General features: G+C 31.6%; 1 long non-coding RNA gene across 1 annotated transcript; it reads right to left on the reverse strand.

The window, feature by feature from the left end:
- Nucleotides 1–1,824: 1,824 nt before the first annotated feature.
- On the reverse strand, nucleotides 1,825–7,269 carry LOC136043494 (uncharacterized). The gene is made up of 2 exons (XR_010621629.1): nucleotides 6,194–7,269; nucleotides 1,825–5,677 (listed from the first exon to the last, which is right to left on the reverse strand). It is a non-coding gene; the product is annotated as an uncharacterized LOC136043494 (long non-coding RNA).
- Nucleotides 7,270–7,704: the final 435 nt, after the last annotated feature.

The raw sequence follows: 7,704 nt of genomic DNA on the forward strand, positions 1-7,704 counted from the left end.
TTTGAACAGACGCACTAAATTATTATTTTCGTGGAAAAGATGTTGTAATTGGGAAACGATTGTCCTTTCAATGTTGGGAGAAATTTCGCAACGTGCATTCAATTCAGAATTTCTATCACTGATGAAGTACAATTGTAAAAATTTATGATTCTCGCCTGAGAATGGTAGAAGAGACCCTGCTCTATGATAAATTTGCCCTTTTACTTTGAAAGTAGACATAAATTGATCTGGATTTCCAATTTGGGCTCCAAACGACGTCATTTGGAAACATGAGTTGTATTTTCTGATTCATTTATATTCCTTATGTCCCGGTGTCCCGGTCGTCATTTATATCCCCCTGTTTTATATCCCGCTTATTTTTCAGTTTTTTCCTTTTTTTAGTTTTTTTTTTACTTTTTTAGTTCTTTTAGTTTTTACGTTTTTTAGTTTTTTTTAGTTTTTTAGATGAATTTTTTTTTTAGATTTTTACCTTTTTTCTTTTTAGTTTTTATTGGTTTTTACCTTTTTTTTAGCTTTTTATCTTTTTTATTTTTTTTTATTTTTATTTTTAATTTTATTAGTATTCTTTTTCTCTTCTATTTTTCATTTTTCCTTTATTTTAGTTTTTTTAGTTTTTAGTTTTTTAAGTTTTTTCCTTTTTTTAGTTTCTTTAGTTTTTTTAGTTTTTCGGCTTTTTTATTTTTTTATTAGTTTTTAGTTTTTTTTGTAGTTTTTGCCTTTTTTTAGTTTTTTCAGTTTTTTTTTTTAGTTTTTAGTTTTTTACCTTTTTTAGCCTAACCAGGATTTGAACCTGGGACCTTCATTCTCCGTTCTGACACCCTCTCTCACCGAGTGACTACTCCAGCATGTTCATTTTGGTGTTTTAAATGGTATATTATTAACCAAATTGATGTGTTTTACAATATACTAAGCATCGTCATAACAAAAATGACGGCAACTAATTTCATGACGTCAGCCGAAACATGACGTCACCTGATCCACAGATCCACAGACCCACAGACAGACAGACAACTTATTTATATATATACTAGCTGTTGGGGTGGCGCTTCGCGCCACCCCAACACCTAGTTGGTGGGGGCGCTTCGCGCCCCCCCCAAGCCCCCCCGCGCGCGTAAGTCGTTACGCGCCATAATAGTTACGCGCCATTGTAGTTGTGTCCCTATGTCCCACCTGTGAATATAGATATATATATATATATATGGTTTTAACTACGTAAAACTTGCGAATATACAACATTCTTTGCTGTCCCATTGTCTTTGCATATAAATAGATTGTCAGGTTTACCGACTCTTGAACATGCAACATATAATGGTCCATGGGAAAACAATCTGTATTCAGATCTATACCTCATGATTCTAATGATTGCCCTTGAGCTTTGTTGATGGTGATTGCTAATCGACCATTCCCTGTCCCGGTGTCCCGGTCGTCATTTACATCCCCCTGTTTCCCCCGGTGTCCCCGTTGTAGTTGTGTCCCTGTGTCCCGGTCGTCATTTATATTCCCTGTGTCCCGGGTCCCGGTCATCATTTGTATCCCGGTGTCCCGGTCTGTATATACATTCGTTTTTTAGTTTTGTTTTTCTCCTTTATTTTTTTCCTTTTTTTTTCTTTTTTAGCTTATTTAGATTTTTAGATTTTTTAGTTTTTTTTATTAGTTTTTAGTTTTTATTTCTTTTTAGTTTTTTTGTCCCGGTCGTCATTTATATCCCCCTGTTTCCCCCGGTGTCCCCGTTGTAGTTGTGTCCCTGTGTCCCGGTCGTTATTTATATTCCCTGTGTCCCGGTCGTCATTTGTATCCCGGTGTACCGGTCTGTATATACATTCGTTTTTTAGTTTTGTTTTTCTCCTTTATTTTTTTCCTTTTTTTTTCTTTTTTAGTTTATTTAGATTTTTAGATTTTTTAGTTTTTTTATTAGTTTTTAGTTTTTTTTTCTTTTTAGTTTTTTTGTAGTTTTTACCTTCTTTTTAGTTTTGTTAATTTTTTTTTTTACTTGTGTCCTGGTCGTCATTTATACTCCCTGTGTCCCGGTGCTTTGTTGATTGCTAATCGAACATTCCTTTTGTCCTGGTCGCTTTCTCTTTGAGTGTCGTCATTTATTTTTTTCTTTTTTAGTTCTTTTAGTTTTTACCTTTTTTAGTTTTTTTTTAGTTTTTAGTTTTTTTAGTTTTTTAGCTTTTTTATTTTTTTTATTAGTTTTTAGTTTTTTTGTAGTTTTTGCCTTTTTTTTAGTTTTTTTAGTTTTTTAGCTTTTTTATTAGTTTTTAGTTTTTTTTGTAGTTTTTGCCTTTTTTAGTTTTTTTAGTTTTTTAGCTTTTTTATTTTTTTTATTAGTTTTTAGTTTTTTTTGTAGTTTTTGCCTTTTTTTAGTTTTTTCAGTTTTGACGTCACCTGATCCAGTTTTTTCAGGTGACGTCACCTGATCCACGATCCACAGACAACTTATTTTTATATATATAGATAGTTTTTTTTTTTTTACTTATGTCCTGGTCGTCATTTATACTCCCTGTGTCCCGGTGCTTTGTTGATTGCTAATCGAACATTCCTTTTGTCCTGGTCGCTTTCTCTTTGAGTGTCGTCATTTATTAGTTTTTTCCTTTTTTTTTTAGTTTTTTATTGGTTTTTACCTTTATTTTAGCTTATTTTTCAGTTTTTTCCTTTTTTTTAGTTTTTTTTTATTTTTATTTTTTTTAGTTTTTTACCTTTTTTTAGTTTTTTTAGTTTTTTTTAGTTTTTTAGCTTTTTTACTTTTTTTATTAGTTTTTAGTTTTTTTTTGTAGTTTTTGCCTTTTTTTAGTTTTTTCAGTTTTTTTTTTAGTTTTTTATTGGTTTTTACCTTTATAGTTTTTTTAGTTTTTTAGCTTTTTTATTTTTTTTATTAGTTTTTAGTTTTTTTTGTAGTTTTTGCCTTTTTTTAGTTTTTTCAGTTTTGACGTCACCTAATCCAGTTTTTTCAATTGACGTCACCTGACACATCCATCCATCCATCCACAGACAGACAACTTATTTTTATATATATAGATAGATTTAGAAATTCAGATGGATAATTAACCGCTTCATTTGGTTCCAAAACTGTGTCGACTGACTTGTAAAGGACTGCCTGGTCTCGAATCTTGTTCAAAACAATATTGTTGATTTCGTGGACGTCTATATTTTTGGGTGCGAGAATCGCTCTTTCACTTAGCCATTTATTATTTTTATATTTTTAAGAATATTCGGAAATACTTTTTCAATCAATTCATTTTTGGACGTCACTAAATTACAGAAATCAGCAGGTAGTTGTATACGTCCTGAAATTGAGTCTACTGTTTGACCAGAGTCATCGTTTTGCAATCGGACACGCATATTTTTAGTTAATTTTAATATTTTTACGTGTGCCTATAAATTAGAATTTTTTAGGCAAGCATTCATTTCGTCTGCAGGAGTTAAACTACGTAAAAATTGCGAATATACAACATTCTTGGCTTTCCCATTGTCTCTGCATATACAAAGCCGTATGTACTAATAATGATATCATATGCAAACGCTCTTTTTACAAACAAACAAACATGCATACATACAACTCGTTTTTATATATATAGATAGATAGATAGATAGATAAAATACAAATTAACTGCGTAAAACGTGCGAATATACAACATTCTTCGCTGTCCAATTGTCGCTGCATATAAATAGATTGTCAGGTTTACCGACCCTCGAACATGCAACGTACAATTGTCAATGGGAAAAACAATCAGTATTAAGATCTATACCACATTTTTCTAATGATTGACCTTGAGCTTTGTTAATGGTGATTGCAAATGCTAATCGAATTGGGAATTGCAATCTTTTAAATTGAAAAGGCAGATCCGTTGGAATCTTGGGAATGCGAGGAATAAGAACAGTCTCACCCTCAAAAGGCCCTGTCAAGATTGTGGCCTCTATTAGGTTTTCCATTGTTTTTTTTACGGCAGGTCGAGTGCCATAGCAAAGCTTTGGTGGGTTTATATTTCTTAAAAGTATTATTGGTAGGCCTATTTTTAGTTGTAGCACGTGTGGTGGAAACCCTGAGAATAATATCTCGAGGTAAAAACTGATCACCGACCATAACGATGGCCACTTCGTCGATAGTTGGAGCATTGTATCTACGCACATGTTGGCCAGGAGGCGTTTTGTCAGCGGAAATAACAATTTTATGCGTATAAGTAGGCATCAAATCGATGGCTGTTTTGAACAGACGCACTAAATTATTATTTTCGTGGAAAAGATGTTGTAATTGGGAAACGATTGTCCTTTCAATGTTGGGAGAAATTTCGCAACGTGCATTCAATTCAGAATTTCTATCACTGATGAAGTACAATTGTAAAAATTTATGATTCTCGCCTGAGAATGGTAGAAGAGACCCTGCTCTATGATAAATTTGCCCTTTTACTTTGAAAGTAGACATAAATTGATCTGGATTTCCAATTTGGGCTCCAAACGACGTCATTTGGAAACATGAGTTGTATTTTCTGATTCATTTATATTCCTTATGTCCCGGTGTCCCGGTCGTCATTTATATCCCCCTGTTTTATATCCCGCTTATTTTTCAGTTTTTTCCTTTTTTTAGTTTTTTTTTACTTTTTTAGTTCTTTTAGTTTTTACGTTTTTTAGTTTTTTTTAGTTTTTTAGATGAATTTTTTTTTTAGATTTTTACCTTTTTTCTTTTTAGTTTTTATTGGTTTTTACCTTTTTTTTAGCTTTTTATCTTTTTTATTTTTTTTTATTTTTATTTTTAATTTTATTAGTATTCTTTTTCTCTTCTATTTTTCATTTTTCCTTTATTTTAGTTTTTTTAGTTTTTAGTTTTTTAAGTTTTTTCCTTTTTTTAGTTTCTTTAGTTTTTTTAGTTTTTCGGCTTTTTTATTTTTTTATTAGTTTTTAGTTTTTTTTGTAGTTTTTGCCTTTTTTTAGTTTTTTCAGTTTTTTTTTTTAGTTTTTAGTTTTTTACCTTTTTTAGCCTAACCAGGATTTGAACCTGGGACCTTCATTCTCCGTTCTGACACCCTCTCTCACCGAGTGACTACTCCAGCATGTTCATTTTGGTGTTTTAAATGGTATATTATTAACCAAATTGATGTGTTTTACAATATACTAAGCATCGTCATAACAAAAATGACGGCAACTAATTTCATGACGTCAGCCGAAACATGACGTCACCTGATCCACAGATCCACAGACCCACAGACAGACAGACAACTTATTTATATATATACTAGCTGTTGGGGTGGCGCTTCGCGCCACCCCAACACCTAGTTGGTGGGGGCGCTTCGCGCCCCCCCAAGCCCCCCCGCGCGCGTAAGTCGTTACGCGCCATAATAGTTACGCGCCATTGTAGTTGTGTCCCTATGTCCCACCTGTGAATATAGATATATATATATATATATGGTTTTAACTACGTAAAACTTGCGAATATACAACATTCTTTGCTGTCCCATTGTCTTTGCATATAAATAGATTGTCAGGTTTACCGACTCTTGAACATGCAACATATAATGGTCCATGGGAAAACAATCTGTATTCAGATCTATACCTCATGATTCTAATGATTGCCCTTGAGCTTTGTTGATGGTGATTGCTAATCGACCATTCCCTGTCCCGGTGTCCCGGTCGTCATTTACATCCCCCTGTTTCCCCCGGTGTCCCCGTTGTAGTTGTGTCCCTGTGTCCCGGTCGTCATTTATATTCCCTGTGTCCCGGGTCCCGGTCATCATTTGTATCCCGGTGTCCCGGTCTGTATATACATTCGTTTTTTAGTTTTGTTTTTCTCCTTTATTTTTTTCCTTTTTTTTTCTTTTTTAGCTTATTTAGATTTTTAGATTTTTTAGTTTTTTTTTATTAGTTTTTAGTTTTTATTTCTTTTTAGTTTTTTTGTCCCGGTCGTCATTTATATCCCCCTGTTTCCCCCGGTGTCCCCGTTGTAGTTGTGTCCCTGTGTCCCGGTCGTTATTTATATTCCCTGTGTCCCGGTCGTCATTTGTATCCCGGTGTACCGGTCTGTATATACATTCGTTTTTTAGTTTTGTTTTTCTCCTTTATTTTTTTCCTTTTTTTTTCTTTTTTAGTTTATTTAGATTTTTAGATTTTTTAGTTTTTTTATTAGTTTTTAGTTTTTTTTTCTTTTTAGTTTTTTTGTAGTTTTTACCTTCTTTTTAGTTTTGTTAATTTTTTTTTTTACTTGTGTCCCGGTCGTCATTTATATTCCCTGTGTCCCGGTGCTTTGTTGATTGCTAATCGAACATTCCTTTTGTCCTGGTCGCTTTCTCTTTGAGTGTCGTCATTTATTTTTTTCTTTTTTAGTTCTTTTAGTTTTTACCTTTTTTAGTTTTTTTTTAGTTTTTAGTTTTTTTAGTTTTTTACCTTTTTTTAGTTTTTTTAGTTTTTTTAGTTTTTTAGCTTTTTTATTTTTTTTATTAGTTTTTAGTTTTTTTGTAGTTTTTGCCTTTTTTTTAGTTTTTTTAGTTTTTTAGCTTTTTTATTAGTTTTTAGGTTTTTTTGTAGTTTTTGCCTTTTTTTAGTTTTTTTAGTTTTTTAGCTTTTTTATTTTTTTTATTAGTTTTTAGTTTTTTTTGTAGTTTTTGCCTTTTTTTAGTTTTTTCAGTTTTGACGTCACCTGATCCAGTTTTTTCAGGTGACGTCACCTGATCCACGATCCACAGATCCACAGACAACTTATTTTTATATATATAGATAGTTTTTTTTTTTTTACTTATGTCCTGGTCGTCATTTATACTCCCTGTGTCCCGGTGCTTTGTTGATTGCTAATCGAACATTCCTTTTGTCCTGGTCGCTTTCTCTTTGAGTGTCGTCATTTATTAGTTTTTTTCCTTTTTTTTTTAGTTTTTTATTGGTTTTTTACCTTTATTTTAGCTTATTTTTCAGTTTTTTCCTTTTTTTTAGTTTTTTTTTATTTTTTATTTTTTTTAGTTTTTTACCTTTTTTTAGTTTTTTTAGTTTTTTTAGTTTTTTAGCTTTTTTACTTTTTTTATTAGTTTTTAGTTTTTTTTTGTAGTTTTTGCCTTTTTTTAGTTTTTTCAGTTTTTTTTTTAGTTTTTTATTGGTTTTTACCTTTATAGTTTTTTTAGTTTTTTAGCTTTTTTATTTTTTTTATTAGTTTTTAGTTTTTTTTTGTAGTTTTTGCCTTTTTTTAGTTTTTTCAGTTTTGACGTCACCTAATCCAGTTTTTTCAGGTGACGTCACCTGACACATCCATCCATCCATCCACAGACAGACAACTTATTTTTATAGATATAGATAGATAGATATATATATATATATATATATATATATATATATATATATATATATATTTCGGATGTCGGATGCCGTGCATTCCCTTTGTGATACCGTAAATAAATGCTTTTGTGGTGAAATCCCTTTGACCGTTTTCATCGATTTTAGAAAAACATTCGATACAGTGGATTTTAATATACTACTCAAACGGCTACAATCACTTGGAGTTCGTGGTAATTGTTTAAAATGGTTTAATAGTTTTTTGAGTGGTAGATCTATTCAAGTTGTATTAAATGATGTGTTTTCTTCTCCTTTTCAAGTGAGGTGTGGTGTACCTCAGGGGTCTGTTTTGGGACCACTTCTGTACCTTGTGTATGTTGACTCAATGCGTTTCTACTTACCTGAGTGTTGTATTACGACTTTTGCGGATGATACAGCTGTAACAATGTCTAGTCA

The sequence above is a fragment of the Artemia franciscana genome, unplaced genomic scaffold (genome assembly GCF_032884065.1).
Source record: "Artemia franciscana unplaced genomic scaffold, ASM3288406v1 Scaffold_6761, whole genome shotgun sequence".
NCBI classification, from domain to species: domain Eukaryota; kingdom Metazoa; phylum Arthropoda; class Branchiopoda; order Anostraca; family Artemiidae; genus Artemia; species Artemia franciscana.